This window comes from Lissotriton helveticus, chromosome 9 (genome assembly GCF_964261635.1).
Source record: "Lissotriton helveticus chromosome 9, aLisHel1.1, whole genome shotgun sequence".
Classification (NCBI taxonomy): domain Eukaryota; kingdom Metazoa; phylum Chordata; class Amphibia; order Caudata; family Salamandridae; genus Lissotriton; species Lissotriton helveticus.
The window spans coordinates 1119611671-1119632883 of NC_136070.1; the positions used below are offsets into that span (position 1 = coordinate 1119611671).

Sequence of the window (21213 nt, forward strand, 5' to 3'; positions counted from 1 at the left end):
GGGTAACTATTGGCAATAAACTAAGCTGGAAGCCTCAAATAGATTTGCTCTCTGTCAAGCATACCCAAATCTCAGGTGCCTTGTTGAAGGAGCAGCGATCATCATATACCAAACCAATCGCTCCCGCACTACAAATTTATTCCACAAAAATTGGCACCTTGATTTTGTATGGGGCGGAACTGTGGGGTTACGCCGATCTAGATCTATTAGTGACAGCTCAAAATAAATTTTTGAGGTCATTAATTGGCCTCCGACAGTCCACCCCGCAACTACCCTTATTCTTAGATCTGGGCTGCTACTCGATTGAGGATTATACAGAAAGATTTTTGGATGACGTAGGGTATAATAGGTGCACTAGAGATAGTACATCAAATTAATGATAACACTCCACCAACTACTGGGGCATCATCCTACCCCAGATTCAACTAGACAAATACAAAAATGAGCTGGGAGTGCTAGTTTTATCTCAGACTCAATCAGAAATTTTAATCTTCAAAAGGAAACATACATCAATTTACAATTTCAAAAAAAACATAATATTGTTCTTGATGTTCAATTTCAAAATACAATTTTATTCTTGATGTTCAACAGCCGACGCGTTTCGTCCTAGAGGCAGGACGTCATCAGGGCTGCAAATGCAAAACACATAATACAGATGCATCAGTACATATGTACAATCTAAATCATATTGGTACAATCTCAATCAGTAATGACCTGAAAACATAACTCAAATCTCTTAAAAACCAATCATTGTGATACAGCTCAAGGTGCCGTGTGGTACTTTACAAAGAATATAATAACTTCACAAAATTAGAAAAAATAATAATAACAGATAGATAAGCGGGTACTTCCAGCCTATAATTCTCGCTCCAGATACAATCTGATGTTTCTCATTTGTACAATCCAATTATACATCCACATCCTGGGAACAGAAAAGCATGCAAACTGCTGCATAGTTATATTGTTTATGTCTTCAATAAATAGCTCACCTCGTACTCTTATCCTGTGGTTCTTCTGATATTACGATTTAGACTTTCAAACTAAGCAATTGTGCTACAAGAGGTCAGATCCTTCATCACAGTACCGGAAATTACCATAAACTAGGGTGGAGCAGAAGAAAAGGAAGACCAATAAGTTACCAAACATGACCTGTATATCTTCCTGATTTCGATTCACTAAGCTCCAAAGCTCTCTGAACTTAGATTCACCCTATCTGACATAATGACATTTTATACCTACAAGAAATGCGTACCTGGAAAACCCTAGATCAATGTATTTCTCAAATCGATTAATCCTTTATTCCTTTAATCGAGAGTCCTTTAAAAACTAGTCAGCCAAATGGTATTCATACCTAGAAAAGTTAAGAAAATACCTTAATGTATTAGGTTGCTCAGCCCACCCTCTCTGATCTTAAAAGATTTCCATATCCTGTCTTCACTTACCATAGTCCAATACAGTGTAGCCCAAGAAACAAATAACATCTATTATCCAATGATCCTAATATTCCGTTCTGCACCAATCCATTCTGCAAAATAACAATAAACAGAATTTGTAGCCTTCCCATCTCTTATTCTACTCTTTGCCTATTACCCCAAAGCTCCACCTACACTTACCCTTAGCAACAAGACCTCCTGCTCCACACCATCCGGACTCGATAAATTCCGAAGGTGTAATGCTCCGAACTCCCTATGCTTAAAAAGAACCGAGAGCCAATCAAAACGCTCTCCATTCCGCGCGTATTTTAATTGTGTGCATCTGCGAGAAAAGGAACGTTTCCAATTAGGTCCGCTAGCTGCGTGCCTTGATACTTAGTATATCCGCTCATGCGCATTGAGCTATGTCTAGTATTTCCGTTCATGCGCTTTCGTTCGAATTACCGGCAATGCGCATATGCCAGTCACTGTTGTCAGCCAATCAGGTCCGCTGTCTGCGTGCCTTTCGCGCGCATTGAGCTGTATCCTTGCTATTATTTCCGGTCTTGCGCGGCTCACCACAACGTCTTTGTATACGCTTCTCCAATAAGGTCCGCACTGCGCATTTAGGTTAGCATTTGCCAAGACGGTCTACTTCACGCATTGGACTGCATATTAATCCTTCCAATAACCTAAGTATTTCCGGCTATTCCAATAAACAGTATCCGGTCGTGCGCATATCATTCTTATGCCTCCTTCAATAAGGTCCGCACTGCGCATTTAGGTTAGCATTTGCCAAGACGGTCTACTTCACGCATTGGACTGCATATTAATCCTTCCAATAACCTCAGTATTTCCGGCTATTCCAATAAACAGTATCCGCTCGTGCGCATATCCTTCTTATGCCTCCTTCAATAAAAGTTACCATCAACTCTACCAAATGCGAAATACATTACACATTACCACCGTTTCCTACTTCTTGCAACCAATGTCCCTTTCCCAGATGCCCAATAAAAAGAAAATAATAAAAAATTAAGAATAAAAGATAAATTGAAAACTGACTACATCTATAAGTCAAATCATATGAACATAATTTAGAAAGAAAAAAGAAGGAAAAAAGCAGCAGTTTGTTTGCTCCACATCCCAGAATGTTTACAATGAGCATACAATAAATGCTAGAAATGCCTGTTAGGACATTCCTTATTTGAACAGACTGAATTCAATCACATTGGTCTATCACATATCATGTTTTACTCTCGACTATGCCAAAAAGTGATGTAGTTCAGAATCAATATTTAAACCACACATTTTTGTACGACATTTGATTATCCAACGTGCTTCTGCTTGGCGAATTCGTAATTCCCAATCTCCACCTCTCACATGTTGAGACACTTTTTCTATGCCATGAAATTTGAAGTCAATACTAGAACCATGTTCCTTTTCCATATGTGCATAGAGGGGAGATCTCGTATCTCGGTTAATGACTGCTCGTCTGTGCTCCTGTATTCTCAATTTGAGGGGTCTTTTCGTACTCCCTATGTACACTTTGTTACAGCAACATATTATGGCATAAACTATTCCTACGCTATTGCAGTTAATAAATTCATTAACATGAAATTGTCTTATACCATCAAATCCAAAAGTTTTAGTTTTGTTCATACCGTGCGGGCATATGACACATGCCCCACAGACATAAAAGCCTTTTGGCTGGGTAGGAAGCCAATCCTTAGTTTGCTTCACTATCGGACGAATGTAATTCGTTGAGACCTTGTCCCTAATTGTTGGACATTTCTTAAACGTTATTAAAGGTTTGTCATCCAAGATGGAAGCCAAACCTGGGACACCTTTCAGCAAAGTCCAATTCCTACTGAGAGCCTGCCTGATTTTGTCTTTTTGCACGCAGTATGCTGTAACAAAGGAAGGCTTGTGCCTAACTGGCTCTTTCTTTTTTGGAGACAGGGTAGTGGCTCTGTCTATCTTTGACACTTTATCACTCGCCCTTGCTAGATCTTTTTTGGCATAGCCTCGTTTACCTAGTCTTTGTTTCAGTTTGTTTAGCTCCTGAGAGTAGTCATCATCCCGACTGCAATTTCTGCGGGTTCTGACCATTTCTCCAAAGGGTATTCCCCCAACTACTGAATTCGGATGAAAACTGTCTGCCCTCAAGATGGAATTGGTGGCAGTTTCTTTCCTATACAATTTACTGTTGATTTTGTCCCCATCCACCATCAGCGTCACATCCAAGTATTCAATGCTAGATGTACTGTAATTCATCGTCAATCTCACATTGAAATCATTGTGATTCAAGTAATACAAATAATTATTTAAATCCTCAGGTGTGCCTCTCCATATTATAAGAATGTCATCGATGAATCTGGCCCAAAATACCACCAGATCCATCCATTCCCCAGCTCTGCGGCTCCAGGCGTGCTCCCTCTCATACCATCCCATAAATAGATTGGCATAAGAGGGAGCAAACCTGGATCCCATCGCTGTACCCCTGACTTGGTGATACCATTCATCCTCAAATAAGAAGTAGTTATTTTCAAGGATCAACTGGCTCATTTGAATAATCATTTTAGAATGGTGTCTCAAACTTGCACTCCTGCTACCTAGAAAGTGTTCTAGCGCTTTTAAACCCTTGTCCATTTCAATGCAGGTATAGAGACCCACAACGTCCAACGTTGCCAAAATCATACCATCTTCCCATTTAAAATCTTGCAATTTGTTAAGAATGTCAGTGGTGTCCCTAACATATGAAGGTAAGTTCACCACTAATGGTTTGATAAAACCATCCACAAATTCTGACAGATGTTCCGTGACGCTGCCGATGCTGGAGACTATAGGCCTACCTGGTGGGTTTACTCTGTTTTTATGAATTTTCGGTAATGTGTATAGGAAGGGAGAAACAGGATGACTAATATTTAGATATTTATATTCTGATTCCTCTATCAGTCCTTCTTCCCTCCATATACACAAGTGCTCCAATATAGTCTGAGCAATCTCTTTGGTTGGATTGGCATTAATTTTTTTGTAACAATTCACATCTTTTAGTTGTTCACGTATCTCAGCCACATAGTTAGACCTGTTCATCACCACGATGTTACCCCCCTTATCGGCTTCCCTGATAATAATTGAGGGATCCTGTTTTAAATTGGACAAAGCCAATCTTTCCTGCCGGGACAGATTATCTCTATAATGACTGTTCAACGAAATGTTATCTTGTAGTTTATGGAATTCTTGCAATGTCTTTTCCATGAATAAGTCAATTGCTGCATATTGGCTACCATGGGGAATGAACTTAGATTTGCAACGTAAACCACTAGTGCACTGGTAGTTCGTTTCAATTTCACATAAACTGGCCACATCATCCACATTGAGATCCATTTCCCCCGACAAAGTCATTAACAAATGAACATTTTCCAACTCTGCCAATGTCATTTCAGAATTTTTATTATTCAATATTCTCTTCTGCACATTTACATCCAATGATGAGAAAAAACTTTTCAATTTTAAATTCCTGCAAAATTTAAACAAATCAATATGCAACTCAGTGTAATTGCAATTATATACAGGACAGTATTTTAATCCTTTTTCTAGCACAGAAATTTCATGTTCACTCAAAAGTCTATCCGACAAGTTAATGACTTCCAATTCCCCAGGGATAGCCTGTTCTAATCCTTGTTTCTGTTCTGACTCCTGGTACCCATCCTTGTATTTGTGGGATTTCCTCCTCCCCCTTCTAGTCCTCCTATGAACTTTTTCCGACCCTTCTTTATCATTTTGAGTTCGTCGCAAAAAGAAGAATTCTTCTTGGATGCTCCTCCTACGGCACCCATGGCATTCTCCTCGATAGAAGAGATGCTGGAGCTGCTATAATTTGTGGACGTGCTTAAATCACCTGGTTGTGCTGTCCCTGTAGTTTGATTGGGTTTAGGTTTTGGTTTAGCCACCTCATCATAACCTCGGGCAAAAGTGAAGATTCTCCCTTCATTATAGTCCCGCTCATCTCTTTTTAACTTACTCAGTTTTTTATCTTTAATTTGTAATTGATGTTTATTGATAACATCTTTAAGAATAAGATAATTCTTATCCGTCAGCTCAGGTAGATTCATCTCTTTTATCTCTTTTTCCAAATCAGCGATTTGTTGTCTTAACTTTTCTACTTTCCTGTCCGAGTTCTTAATGAGAATATTCATCATATTAAATGATGAAGCATATAGATTCTCTTCCCACTCCTTAAGGTGATCCTCCTCGAGGTCATCATAAGTTGGGAAAATGAGAATACGAAGTCCTCGCGGTACCCTCTTCTGTTCCATATAATTTTTGAGGGTTACACCATCCCACCATTTGCTTAATTCGGATTTGCGTAGTCTTTCCAATTTTAAGAATTTATCTCTCAGACTAATCTTAGTTTCATTTCTTTTAGTACCCGCGGCTCCATTAGGCTGTCTAATTTGAAAGACTTCTGCTGCCAATTTATCTCTGTCATCATCCATGTTTTAACAGGTCCCTGTGCTACTCTACCCTTCAATAAAGGTTTATACAGAAAGATTTTTGGATGACGTAGGGTATAATAGGTGCACTAGAGATAGTACATCAAATTAATGATAACACTCCACCAACTACTGGGGCATCATCCTACCCCAGATTCAACTAGACAAATACAAAAATGAGCTGGGAGTGCTAGTTTTATCTCAGACTCAATCAGAAATTTTAATCTTCAAAAGGAAACATACATCAATTTACAATTTCAAAAAAAACATAATATTGTTCTTGATGTTCAATTTCAAAATACAATTTTATTCTTGATGTTCAACAGCCGACGCGTTTCGTCCTAGAGGCAGGACGTCATCAGGGCTGCAAATGCAAAACACATAATACAGATGCATCAGTACATATGTACAATCTAAATCATATTGGTACAATCTCAATCAGTAATGACCTGAAAACATAACTCAAATCTCTTAAAAACCAATCATTGTGATACAGCTCAAGGTGCCGTGTGGTACTTTACAAAGAATATAATAACTTCACAAAATTAGAAAAAATAATAATAACAGATAGATAAGCGGGTACTTCCAGCCTATAATTCTCGCTCCAGATACAATCTGATGTTTCTCATTTGTACAATCCAATTATACATCCACATCCTGGGAACAGAAAAGCATGCAAACTGCTGCATAGTTATATTGTTTATGTCTTCAATAAATAGCTCACCTCGTACTCTTATCCTGTGGTTCTTCTGATATTACGATTTAGACTTTCAAACTAAGCAATTGTGCTACAAGAGGTCAGATCCTTCATCACAGTACCGGAAATTACCATAAACTAGGGTGGAGCAGAAGAAAAGGAAGACCAATAAGTTACCAAACATGACCTGTATATCTTCCTGATTTCGATTCACTAAGCTCCAAAGCTCTCTGAACTTAGATTCACCCTATCTGACATAATGACATTTTATACCTACAAGAAATGCGTACCTGGAAAACCCTAGATCAATGTATTTCTCAAATCGATTAATCCTTTATTCCTTTAATCGAGAGTCCTTTAAAAACTAGTCAGCCAAATGGTATTCATACCTAGAAAAGTTAAGAAAATACCTTAATGTATTAGGTTGCTCAGCCCACCCTCTCTGATCTTAAAAGATTTCCATATCCTGTCTTCACTTACCATAGTCCAATACAGTGTAGCCCAAGAAACAAATAACATCTATTATCCAATGATCCTAATATTCCGTTCTGCACCAATCCATTCTGCAAAATAACAATAAACAGAATTTGTAGCCTTCCCATCTCTTATTCTACTCTTTGCCTATTACCCCAAAGCTCCACCTACACTTACCCTTAGCAACAAGACCTCCTGCTCCACACCATCCGGACTCGATAAATTCCGAAGGTGTAATGCTCCGAACTCCCTATGCTTAAAAAGAACCGAGAGCCAATCAAAACGCTCTCCATTCCGCGCGTATTTTAATTGTGTGCATCTGCGAGAAAAGGAACGTTTCCAATTAGGTCCGCTAGCTGCGTGCCTTGATACTTAGTATATCCGCTCATGCGCATTGAGCTATGTCTAGTATTTCCGTTCATGCGCTTTCGTTCGAATTACCGGCAATGCGCATATGCCAGTCACTGTTGTCAGCCAATCAGGTCCGCTGTCTGCGTGCCTTTCGCGCGCATTGAGCTGTATCCTTGCTATTATTTCCGGTCTTGCGCGGCTCACCACAACGTCTTTGTATACGCTTCTCCAATAAGGTCCGCACTGCGCATTTAGGTTAGCATTTGCCAAGACGGTCTACTTCACGCATTGGACTGCATATTAATCCTTCCAATAACCTAAGTATTTCCGGCTATTCCAATAAACAGTATCCGGTCGTGCGCATATCATTCTTATGCCTCCTTCAATAAGGTCCGCACTGCGCATTTAGGTTAGCATTTGCCAAGACGGTCTACTTCACGCATTGGACTGCATATTAATCCTTCCAATAACCTCAGTATTTCCGGCTATTCCAATAAACAGTATCCGCTCGTGCGCATATCCTTCTTATGCCTCCTTCAATAAAAGTTACCATCAACTCTACCAAATGCGAAATACATTACACATTACCACCGTTTCCTACTTCTTGCAACCAATGTCCCTTTCCCAGATGCCCAATAAAAAGAAAATAATAAAAAATTAAGAATAAAAGATAAATTGAAAACTGACTACATCTATAAGTCAAATCATATGAACATAATTTAGAAAGAAAAAAGAAGGAAAAAAGCAGCAGTTTGTTTGCTCCACATCCCAGAATGTTTACAATGAGCATACAATAAATGCTAGAAATGCCTGTTAGGACATTCCTTATTTGAACAGACTGAATTCAATCACATTGGTCTATCACATATCATGTTTTACTCTCGACTATGCCAAAAAGTGATGTAGTTCAGAATCAATATTTAAACCACACATTTTTGTACGACATTTGATTATCCAACGTGCTTCTGCTTGGCGAATTCGTAATTCCCAATCTCCACCTCTCACATGTTGAGACACTTTTTCTATGCCATGAAATTTGAAGTCAATACTAGAACCATGTTCCTTTTCCATATGTGCATAGAGGGGAGATCTCGTATCTCGGTTAATGACTGCTCGTCTGTGCTCCTGTATTCTCAATTTGAGGGGTCTTTTCGTACTCCCTATGTACACTTTGTTACAGCAACATATTATGGCATAAACTATTCCTACGCTATTGCAGTTAATAAATTCATTAACATGAAATTGTCTTATACCATCAAATCCAAAAGTTTTAGTTTTGTTCATACCGTGCGGGCATATGACACATGCCCCACAGACATAAAAGCCTTTTGGCTGGGTAGGAAGCCAATCCTTAGTTTGCTTCACTATTGGACGAATGTAATTCGTTGAGACCTTGTCCCTAATTGTTGGACATTTCTTAAACGTTATTAAAGGTTTGTCATCCAAGATGGAAGCCAAACCTGGGACACCTTTCAGCAAAGTCCAATTCCTACTGAGAGCCTGCCTGATTTTGTCTTTTTGCACGCAGTATGCTGTAACAAAGGAAGGCTTGTGCCTAACTGGCTCTTTCTTTTTTGGAGACAGGGTAGTGGCTCTGTCTATCTTTGACACTTTATCACTCGCCCTTGCTAGATCTTTTTTGGCATAGCCTCGTTTACCTAGTCTTTGTTTCAGTTTGTTTAGCTCCTGAGAGTAGTCATCATCCCGACTGCAATTTCTGCGGGTTCTGACCATTTCTCCAAAGGGTATTCCCCCAACTACTGAATTCGGATGAAAACTGTCTGCCCTCAAGATGGAATTGGTGGCAGTTTCTTTCCTATACAATTTACTGTTGATTTTGTCCCCATCCACCATCAGCGTCACATCCAAGTATTCAATGCTAGATGTACTGTAATTCATCGTCAATCTCACATTGAAATCATTGTGATTCAAGTAATACAAATAATTATTTAAATCCTCAGGTGTGCCTCTCCATATTATAAGAATGTCATCGATGAATCTGGCCCAAAATACCACCAGATCCATCCATTCCCCAGCTCTGCGGCTCCAGGCGTGCTCCCTCTCATACCATCCCATAAATAGATTGGCATAAGAGGGAGCAAACCTGGATCCCATCGCTGTACCCCTGACTTGGTGATACCATTCATCCTCAAATAAGAAGTAGTTATTTTCAAGGATCAACTGGCTCATTTGAATAATCATTTTAGAATGGTGTCTCAAACTTGCACTCCTGCTACCTAGAAAGTGTTCTAGCGCTTTTAAACCCTTGTCCATTTCAATGCAGGTATAGAGACCCACAACGTCCAACGTTGCCAAAATCATACCATCTTCCCATTTAAAATCTTGCAATTTGTTAAGAATGTCAGTGGTGTCCCTAACATATGAAGGTAAGTTCACCACTAATAGTTTGATAAAACCATCCACAAATTCTGACAGATGTTCCGTGACGCTGCCGATGCTGGAGACTATAGGCCTACCTGGTGGGTTTACTCTGTTTTTATGAATTTTCGGTAATGTGTATAGGAAGGGAGAAACAGGATGACTAATATTTAGATATTTATATTCTGATTCCTCTATCAGTCCTTCTTCCCTCCATATACACAAGTGCTCCAATATAGTCTGAGCAATCTCTTTGGTTGGATTGGCATTAATTTTTTTGTAACAATTCACATCTTTTAGTTGTTCACGTATCTCAGCCACATAGTTAGACCTGTTCATCACCACGATGTTACCCCCCTTATCGGCTTCCCTGATAATAATTGAGGGATCCTGTTTTAAATTGGACAAAGCCAATCTTTCCTGCCGGGACAGATTATCTCTATAATGACTGTTCAACGAAATGTTATCTTGTAGTTTATGGAATTCTTGCAATGTCTTTTCCATGAATAAGTCAATTGCTGCATATTGGCTACCATGGGGAATGAACTTAGATTTGCAACGTAAACCACTAGTGCACTGGTAGTTCGTTTCAATTTCACATAAACTGGCCACATCATCCACATTGAGATCCATTTCCCCCGACAAAGTCATTAACAAATGAACATTTTCCAACTCTGCCAATGTCATTTCAGAATTTTTATTATTCAATATTCTCTTCTGCACATTTACATCCAATGATGAGAAAAAACTTTTCAATTTTAAATTCCTGCAAAATTTAAACAAATCAATATGCAACTCAGTGTAATTGCAATTATATACAGGACAGTATTTTAATCCTTTTTCTAGCACAGAAATTTCATGTTCACTCAAAAGTCTATCCGACAAGTTAATGACTTCCAATTCCCCAGGGATAGCCTGTTCTAATCCTTGTTTCTGTTCTGACTCCTGGTACCCATCCTTGTATTTGTGGGATTTCCTCCTCCCCCTTCTAGTCCTCCTATGAACTTTTTCCGACCCTTCTTTATCATTTTGAGTTCGTCGCAAAAAGAAGAATTCTTCTTGGATGCTCCTCCTACGGCACCCATGGCATTCTCCTCGATAGAAGAGATGCTGGAGCTGCTATAATTTGTGGACGTGCTTAAATCACCTGGTTGTGCTGTCCCTGTAGTTTGATTGGGTTTAGGTTTTGGTTTAGCCACCTCATCATAACCTCGGGCAAAAGTGAAGATTCTCCCTTCATTATAGTCCCGCTCATCTCTTTTTAACTTACTCAGTTTTTTATCTTTAATTTGTAATTGATGTTTATTGATAACATCTTTAAGAATAAGATAATTCTTATCCGTCAGCTCAGGTAGATTCATCTCTTTTATCTCTTTTTCCAAATCAGCGATTTGTTGTCTTAACTTTTCTACTTTCCTGTCCGAGTTCTTAATGAGAATATTCATCATATTAAATGATGAAGCATATAGATTCTCTTCCCACTCCTTAAGGTGATCCTCCTCGAGGTCATCATAAGTTGGGAAAATGAGAATACGAAGTCCTCGCGGTACCCTCTTCTGTTCCATATAATTTTTGAGGGTTACACCATCCCACCATTTGCTTAATTCGGATTTGCGTAGTCTTTCCAATTTTAAGAATTTATCTCTCAGACTAATCTTAGTTTCATTTCTTTTAGTACCCGCGGCTCCATTAGGCTGTCTAATTTGAAAGACTTCTGCTGCCAATTTATCTCTGTCATCATCCATGTTTTAACAGGTCCCTGTGCTACTCTACCCTTCAATAAAGGTTTATACAGAAAGATTTTTGGATGACGTAGGGTATAATAGGTGCACTAGAGATAGTACATCAAATTAATGATAACACTCCACCAACTACTGGGGCATCATCCTACCCCAGATTCAACTAGACAAATACAAAAATGAGCTGGGAGTGCTAGTTTTATCTCAGACTCAATCAGAAATTTTAATCTTCAAAAGGAAACATACATCAATTTACAATTTCAAAAAAAACATAATATTGTTCTTGATGTTCAATTTCAAAATACAATTTTATTCTTGATGTTCAACAGCCGACGCGTTTCGTCCTAGAGGCAGGACGTCATCAGGGCTGCAAATGCAAAACACATAATACAGATGCATCAGTACATATGTACAATCTAAATCATATTGGTACAATCTCAATCAGTAATGACCTGAAAACATAACTCAAATCTCTTAAAAACCAATCATTGTGATACAGCTCAAGGTGCCGTGTGGTACTTTACAAAGAATATAATAACTTCACAAAATTAGAAAAAATAATAATAACAGATAGATAAGCGGGTACTTCCAGCCTATAATTCTCGCTCCAGATACAATCTGATGTTTCTCATTTGTACAATCCAATTATACATCCACATCCTGGGAACAGAAAAGCATGCAAACTGCTGCATAGTTATATTGTTTATGTCTTCAATAAATAGCTCACCTCGTACTCTTATCCTGTGGTTCTTCTGATATTACGATTTAGACTTTCAAACTAAGCAATTGTGCTACAAGAGGTCAGATCCTTCATCACAGTACCGGAAATTACCATAAACTAGGGTGGAGCAGAAGAAAAGGAAGACCAATAAGTTACCAAACATGACCTGTATATCTTCCTGATTTCGATTCACTAAGCTCCAAAGCTCTCTGAACTTAGATTCACCCTATCTGACATAATGACATTTTATACCTACAAGAAATGCGTACCTGGAAAACCCTAGATCAATGTATTTCTCAAATCGATTAATCCTTTATTCCTTTAATCGAGAGTCCTTTAAAAACTAGTCAGCCAACTCTTTGCCTATTACCCCAAAGCTCCACCTACACTTACCCTTAGCAACAAGACCTCCTGCTCCACACCATCCGGACTCGATAAATTCCGAAGGTGTAATGCTCCGAACTCCCTATGCTTAAAAAGAACCGAGAGCCAATCAAAACGCTCTCCATTCCGCGCGTATTTTAATTGTGTGCATCTGCGAGAAAAGGAACGTTTCCAATTAGGTCCGCTAGCTGCGTGCCTTGATACTTAGTATATCCGCTCATGCGCATTGAGCTATGTCTAGTATTTCCGTTCATGCGCTTTCGTTCGAATTACCGGCAATGCGCATATGCCAGTCACTGTTGTCAGCCAATCAGGTCCGCTGTCTGCGTGCCTTTCGAGCAGGAGGTCTTGTTGCTAAGGGTAAGTGTAGGTGGAGCTTTGGGGTAATAGGCAAAGAGTAGAATAAGAGATGGGAAGGCTACAAATTCTGTTTATTGTTATTTTGCAGAATGGATTGGTGCAGAACGGAATATTAGGATCATTGGATAATAGATGTTATTTGTTTCTTGGGCTACACTGTATTGGACTATGGTAAGTGAAGACAGGATATGGAAATCTTTTAAGATCAGAGAGGGTGGGCTGAGCAACCTAATACATTAAGGTATTTTCTTAACTTTTCTAGGTATGAATACCATTTGGCTGACTAGTTTTTAAAGGACTCTCGATTAAAGGAATAAAGGATTAATCGATTTGAGAAATACATTGATCTAGGGTTTTCCAGGTACGCATTTCTTGTAGGTATAAAATGTCATTATGTCAGATAGGGTGAATCTAAGTTCAGAGAGCTTTGGAGCTTAGTGAATCGAAATCAGGAAGATATACAGGTCATGTTTGGTAACTTATTGGTCTTCCTTTTCTTCTGCTCCACCCTAGTTTATGGTAATTTCCGGTACTGTGATGAAGGATCTGACCTCTTGTAGCACAATTGCTTAGTTTGAAAGTCTAAATCGTAATATCAGAAGAACCACAGGATAAGAGTACGAGGTGAGCTATTTATTGAAGACATAAACAATATAACTATGCAGCAGTTTGCATGCTTTTCTGTTCCCAGGATGTGGATGTATAATTGGATTGTACAAATGAGAAACATCAGATTGTATCTGGAGCGAGAATTATAGGCTGGAAGTACCCGCTTATCTATCTGTTATTATTATTTTTTCTAATTTTGTGAAGTTATTATATTCTTTGTAAAGTACCACACGGCACCTTGAGCTGTATCACAATGATTGGTTTTTAAGAGATTTGAGTTATGTTTTCAGGTCATTACTGATTGAGATTGTACCAATATGATTTAGATTGTACATATGTACTGATGCATCTGTATTATGTGTTTTGCATTTGCAGCCCTGATGACGTCCTGCCTCTAGGACGAAACGCGTCGGCTGTTGAACATCAAGAATAAAATTGTATTTTGAAATTGAACATCAAGAACAATATTATGTTTTTTTTGAAATTGTAAATTGATGTATGTTTCCTTTTGAAGATTAAAATTTCTGATTGAGTCTGAGATAAAACTAGCACTCCCAGCTCATTTTTGTATTTGTCTAGTTGAATCTGGGGTAGGATGATGCCCCAGTAGTTGGTGGAGTGTTATCATTAATTTGATGTACTATCTCTAGTGCACCTATTATACCCTACGTCATCCAAAAATCTTTCTGTATAAACCTTTATTGAAGGGTAGAGTAGCACAGGGACCTGTTAAAACATGGATGATGACAGAGATAAATTGGCAGCAGAAGTCTTTCAAATTAGACAGCCTAATGGAGCCGCGGGTACTAAAAGAAATGAAACTAAGATTAGTCTGAGAGATAAATTCTTAAAATTGGAAAGACTACGCAAATCCGAATTAAGCAAATGGTGGGATGGTGTAACCCTCAAAAATTATATGGAACAGAAGAGGGTACCGCGAGGACTTCGTATTCTCATTTTCCCAACTTATGATGACCTCGAGGAGGATCACCTTAAGGAGTGGGAAGAGAATCTATATGCTTCATCATTTAATATGATGAATATTCTCATTAAGAACTCGGACAGGAAAGTAGAAAAGTTAAGACAACAAATCGCTGATTTGGAAAAAGAGATAAAAGAGATGAATCTACCTGAGCTGACGGATAAGAATTATCTTATTCTTAAAGATGTTATCAATAAACATCAATTACAAATTAAAGATAAAAAACTGAGTAAGTTAAAAAGAGATGAGCGGGACTATAATGAAGGGAGAATCTTCACTTTTGCCCGAGGTTATGATGAGGTGGCTAAACCAAAACCTAAACCCAATCAAACTACAGGGACAGCACAACCAGGTGATTTAAGCACGTCCACAAATTATAGCAGCTCCAGCATCTCTTCTATCGAGGAGAATGCCATGGGTGCCGTAGGAGGAGCATCCAAGAAGAATTCTTCTTTTTGCGACGAACTCAAAATGATAAAGAAGGGTCGGAAAAAGTTCATAGGAGGACTAGAAGGGGGAGGAGGAAATCCCACAAATACAAGGATGGGTACCAGGAGTCAGAACAGAAACAAGGATTAGAACAGGCTATCCCTGGGGAATTGGAAGTCATTAACTTGTCGGATAGACTTTTGAGTGAACATGAAATTTCTGTGCTAGAAAAAGGATTAAAATACTGTCCTGTATATAATTGCAATTACACTGAGTTGCATATTGATTTGTTTAAATTTTGCAGGAATTTAAAATTGAAAAGTTTTTTCTCATCATTGGATGTAAATGTGCAGAAGAGAATATTGAATAATAAAAATTCTGAAATGACATTGGCAGAGTTGGAAAATGTTCATTTGTTAATGACTTTGTCGGGGGAAATGGATCTCAATGTGGATGATGTGGCCAGTTTATGTGAAATTGAAACGAACTACCAGTGCACTAGTGGTTTACGTTGCAAATCTAAGTTCATTCCCCATGGTAGCCAATATGCAGCAATTGACTTATTCATGGAAAAGACATTGCAAGAATTCCATAAACTACAAGATAACATTTCGTTGAACAGTCATTATAGAGATAATCTGTCCCGGCAGGAAAGATTGGCTTTGTCCAATTTAAAACAGGATCCCTCAATTATTATCAGGGAAGCCGATAAGGGGGGTAACATCGTGGTGATGAACAGGTCTAACTATGTGGCTGAGATACGTGAACAACTAAAAGATGTGAATTGTTACAAAAAAATTAATGCCAATCCAACCAAAGAGATTGCTCAGACTATATTGGAGCACTTGTGTATATGGAGGGAAGAAGGACTGATAGAGGAATCAGAATATAAATATCTAAATATTAGTCATCCTGTTTCTCCCTTCCTATACACATTACCGAAAATTCATAAAAACAGAGTAAACCCACCAGGTAGGCCTATAGTCTCCAGCATCGGCAGCGTCACGGAACATCTGTCAGAATTTGTGGATGGTTTTATCAAACCATTAGTGGTGAACTTACCTTCATATGTTAGGGACACCACTGACATTCTTAACAAATTGCAAGATTTTAAATGGGAAGATGGTATGATTTTGGCAACGTTGGACGTTGTGGGTCTCTATACCTGCATTGAAATGGACAAGGGTTTAAAAGCGCTAGAACACTTTCTAGGTAGCAGGAGTGCAAGTTTGAGACACCATTCTAAAATGATTATTCAAATGAGCCAGTTGATCCTTGAAAATAACTACTTCTTATTTGAGGATGAATGGTATCACCAAGTCAGGGGTACAGCGATGGGATCCAGGTTTGCTCCCTCTTATGCCAATCTATTTATGGGATGGTATGAGAGGGAGCACGCCTGGAGCCGCAGAGCTGGGGAATGGATGGATCTGGTGGTATTTTGGGCCAGATTCATCGATGACATTCTTATAATATGGAGAGGCACACCTGAGGATTTAAATAATTATTTGTATTACTTGAATCACAATGATTTCAATGTGAGATTGACGATGAATTACAGTACATCTAGCATTGAATACTTGGATGTGACGCTGATGGTGGATGGGGACAAAATCAACAGTAAATTGTATAGGAAAGAAACTGCCACCAATTCCATCTTGAGGGCAGACAGTTTTCATCCGAATTCAGTAGTTGGGGGAATACCCTTTGGAGAAATGGTCAGAACCCGCAGAAATTGCAGTCGGGATGATGACTACTCTCAGGAGCTAAACAAACTGAAACAAAGACTAGGTAAACGAGGCTATGCCAAAAAAGATCTAGCAAGGGCGAGTGATAAAGTGTCAAAGATAGACAGAGCCACTACCCTGTCTCCAAAAAAGAAAGAGCCAGTTAGGCACAAGCCTTCCTTTGTTACAGCATACTGCGTGCAAAAAGACAAAATCAGGCAGGCTCTCAGTAGGAATTGGACTTTGCTGAAAGGTGTCCCAGGTTTGGCTTCCATCTTGGATGACAAACCTTTAATAACGTTTAAGAAATGTCCAACAATTAGGGACAAGGTCTCAACGAATTACATTCGTCCGATAGTGAAGCAAACTAAGGATTGGCTTCCTACCCAGCCAAAAGGCTTTTATGTCTGTGGGGCATGTGTCATATGCCCGCACGGTATGAACAAAACTAAAACTTTTGGATTTGATGGTATAAGACAATTTCATGTTAATGAATTTATTAACTGCAATAGCGTAGGAATAGTTTATGCCATAATATGTTGCTGTAACAAAGTGTACATAGGGAGTACGAAAAGACCCCTCAAATTGAGAATACAGGAGCACAGACGAGCAGTCATTAACCGAGATACGAGATCTCCCCTCTATGCACATATGGAAAAGGAACATGGTTCTAGTATTGACTTCAAATTTCATGGCATAGAAAAAGTGTCTCAACATGTGAGAGGTGGAGATTGGGAATTACGAATTCGCCAAGCAGAAGCACGTTGGATAATCAAATGTCGTACAAAAATGTGTGGTTTAAATATTGATTCTGAACTACATCACTTTTTGGCATAGTCGAGAGTAAAACATGATATGTGATAGACCAATGTGATTGAATTCAGTCTGTTCAAATAAGGAATGTCCTAACAGGCATTTCTAGCATTTATTGTATGCTCATTGTAAACATTCTGGGATGTGGAGCAAACAAACTGCTGCTTTTTTCCTTCTTTTTTCTTTCTAAATTATGTTCATATGATTTGACTTATAGATGTAGTCAGTTTTCAATTTATCTTTTATTCTTAATTTTTTATTATTTTCTTTTTATTGGGCATCTGGGAAAGGGACATTGGTTGCAAGAAGTAGGAAACGGTGGTAATGTGTAATGTATTTCGCATTTGGTAGAGTTGATGGTAACTTTTATTGAAGGAGGCATAAGAAGGATATGCGCACGAGCGGATACTGTTTATTGGAATAGCCGGAAATACTGAGGTTATTGGAAGGATTAATATGCAGTCCAATGCGTGAAGTAGACCGTCTTGGCAAATGCTAACCTAAATGCGCAGTGCGGACCTTATTGAAGGAGGCATAAGAATGATATGCGCACGACCGGATACTGTTTATTGGAATAGCCGGAAATACTTAGGTTATTGGAAGGATTAATATGCAGTCCAATGCGTGAAGTAGACCGTCTTGGCAAATGCTAACCTAAATGCGCAGTGCGGACCTTATTGGAGAAGCGTATACAAAGACGTTGTGGTGAGCCGCGCAAGACCGGAAATAATAGCAAGGATACAGCTCAATGCGCGCGAAAGGCACGCAGACAGCGGACCTGATTGGCTGACAACAGTGACTGGCATATGCGCATTGCCGGTAATTCGAACGAAAGCGCATGAACGGAAATACTAGACATAGCTCAATGCGCATGAGCGGATATACTAAGTATCAAGGCACGCAGCTAGCGGACCTAATTGGAAACGTTCCTTTTCTCGCAGATGCACACAATTAAAATACGCGCGGAATGGAGAGCGTTTTGATTGGCTCTCGGTTCTTTTTAAGCATAGGGAGTTCGGAGCATTACACCTTCGGAATTTATCGAGTCCGGATGGTGTGGAGCAGGAGGTCTTGTTGCTAAGGGTAAGTGTAGGTGGAGCTTTGGGGTAATAGGCAAAGAGTAGAATAAGAGATGGGAAGGCTACAAATTCTGTTTATTGTTATTTTGCAGAATGGATTGGTGCAGAACGGAATATTAGGATCATTGGATAATAGATGTTATTTGTTTCTTGGGCTACACTGTATTGGACTATGGTAAGTGAAGACAGGATATGGAAATCTTTTAAGATCAGAGAGGGTGGGCTGAGCAACCTAATACATTAAGGTATTTTCTTAACTTTTCTAGGTATGAATACCATTTGGCTGACTAGTTTTTAAAGGACTCTCGATTAAAGGAATAAAGGATTAATCGATTTGAGAAATACATTGATCTAGGGTTTTCCAGGTACGCATTTCTTGTAGGTATAAAATGTCATTATGTCAGATAGGGTGAATCTAAGTTCAGAGAGCTTTGGAGCTTAGTGAATCGAAATCAGGAAGATATACAGGTCATGTTTGGTAACTTATTGGTCTTCCTTTTCTTCTGCTCCACCCTAGTTTATGGTAATTTCCGGTACTGTGATGAAGGATCTGACCTCTTGTAGCACAATTGCTTAGTTTGAAAGTCTAAATCGTAATATCAGAAGAACCACAGGATAAGAGTACGAGGTGAGCTATTTATTGAAGACATAAACAATATAACTATGCAGCAGTTTGCATGCTTTTCTGTTCCCAGGATGTGGATGTATAATTGGATTGTACAAATGAGAAACATCAGATTGTATCTGGAGCGAGAATTATAGGCTGGAAGTACCCGCTTATCTATCTGTTATTATTATTTTTTCTAATTTTGTGAAGTTATTATATTCTTTGTAAAGTACCACACGGCACCTTGAGCTGTATCACAATGATTGGTTTTTAAGAGATTTGAGTTATGTTTTCAGGTCATTACTGATTGAGATTGTACCAATATGATTTAGATTGTACATATGTACTGATGCATCTGTATTATGTGTTTTGCATTTGCAGCCCTGATGACGTCCTGCCTCTAGGACGAAACGCGTCGGCTGTTGAACATCAAGAATAAAATTGTATTTTGAAATTGAACATCAAGAACAATATTATGTTTTTTTTGAAATTGTAAATTGATGTATGTTTCCTTTTGAAGATTAAAATTTCTGATTGAGTCTGAGATAAAACTAGCACTCCCAGCTCATTTTTGTATTACTCGATTGAGGATGTGGCACACTTTAGGCCAGTTGCATACTGGAGAATGCTATGGGTTACCTCAGAGCTCTCACACTATGCCCACGCTCTATTAGAAGTTAGGGAGGCTGACGGAATGAGCAAAATCCCATGGCTAAGGCGAGTAAAAGTCACTCTATGTGAGATGGGGATGAGCAGTTTAAGGACTTCATCTGCTGACAGTGTATTTCCGCCTAAAACCAAGTTTAAGGCAGCATACTGGAACTCGCTTATTATGAGGCGGTTTGCTGCTCTATCTGGCCCCTTGTTATCCAGAGTCTTCCTTGAGATCAAGCATGAAGCAAAGTATGAAGGATACTGGGATTTAATTACTGCCCCTAAAGACAGGAAACTGTACCATCAGTTTAGGGTGGGTCCGCTTCCTCTTAATGTATTTTACCAACAAATGGCGTAGCTCGAATAGTAGCAATTGTCCATTTTGTCCGAATTCTAACGAATCACTGGCACACATTCTGTTTGCTTGCCCAGCCTATAGTAATCCCAGGTCCAGATGGCAGGAACCCCTATGTCTAAATCTGGGCACCAGGTTAAGTAGCGAGGCAGTCAGGATTTAAAAAACATCCACGAAAAAGTCTATTGTGATTGCTGTCGCCAAGTTCTTGGGCTGGGTGTGGGTGATTGGTTGGAAAGAGAGGAGCCTTAGGTAAATGTTTTATCTCCTTAGTTTTAGACAATTGTTCTTGCACTATGTACCTTCCTGTATTGATCCCGAATTAATTTAAAACTGATTTGTATGCCGAATCCATGACAATCTGGCACCCTAGGAGGCAGTACTGCAGGGGTGAATTTTTAGCTGTTTTTAAGCTATTTATTGTATAACTAAGAATTTCAAAGGATGGTTGATTCCAATTTACATAACCTATTTTTATGTTGTAATTTGGTTATATTTTATATATTCTCACCTCTATGTATTATGTATCAACTTTTGTGATTTTTTAAAAATCGAAATAAAGTTTTTTGACTGACTCTCGGTTTCATACCCGAGTGTAGCACCATATCATATCAGCACCATGTCACTCTGAGCAACACTGCACTTTCAGCCCGGTAATAATGACTATTTTGCTTCACACTCCCCCACAAAGCTTACAGTGCTCATACCCTCCTTTCCTACTTTTTTTGCCCTTTTTTCCCCTTACTTGCTTCAACAGAATCACAAAATGGCGGCCAACACTTCCTAGTTGCAACACCATCACAACCAATAAGCAGCAAGCTCCTGCTCGTAACGCATCAGCCAGATGGCAGAATTTCCAAATATCGATACCTGTAAGTTTCAATATTTCTCAAAAACTACTGAACGGATTTACACCAAATAAACAAAAGTGTGCCTTCTACACCA

The 21213-nt window shown here is 38.9% G+C and overlaps 4 long non-coding RNA genes across 4 annotated transcripts; 2 read left to right on the plus strand and 2 right to left on the minus strand.

Annotated features, from left to right (window-relative positions):
- Positions 1 to 525: 525 nt before the first annotated feature.
- On the minus strand, positions 526 to 2569 carry LOC144783303 (uncharacterized). The gene is made up of 3 exons (XR_013601424.1): positions 1443 to 2569; positions 990 to 1100; positions 526 to 629 (listed from the first exon to the last, which is right to left on the minus strand). It is a non-coding gene; the product is annotated as an uncharacterized LOC144783303 (long non-coding RNA).
- A 3599-nt stretch (positions 2570 to 6168) lies between these two features.
- On the minus strand, positions 6169 to 8212 carry LOC144783304 (uncharacterized). The gene is made up of 3 exons (XR_013601425.1): positions 7086 to 8212; positions 6633 to 6743; positions 6169 to 6272 (listed from the first exon to the last, which is right to left on the minus strand). It is a non-coding gene; the product is annotated as an uncharacterized LOC144783304 (long non-coding RNA).
- Positions 8213 to 13035: 4823 nt separating this feature from the next.
- LOC144783305 (uncharacterized) lies at positions 13036 to 14101 on the plus strand. The gene is made up of 3 exons (XR_013601426.1): positions 13036 to 13184; positions 13527 to 13637; positions 13998 to 14101. It is a non-coding gene; the product is annotated as an uncharacterized LOC144783305 (long non-coding RNA).
- A 3599-nt stretch (positions 14102 to 17700) lies between these two features.
- LOC144783307 (uncharacterized) lies at positions 17701 to 19744 on the plus strand. The gene is made up of 3 exons (XR_013601427.1): positions 17701 to 18827; positions 19170 to 19280; positions 19641 to 19744. It is a non-coding gene; the product is annotated as an uncharacterized LOC144783307 (long non-coding RNA).
- The last annotated feature ends 1469 nt before the right edge of the window (positions 19745 to 21213 follow it).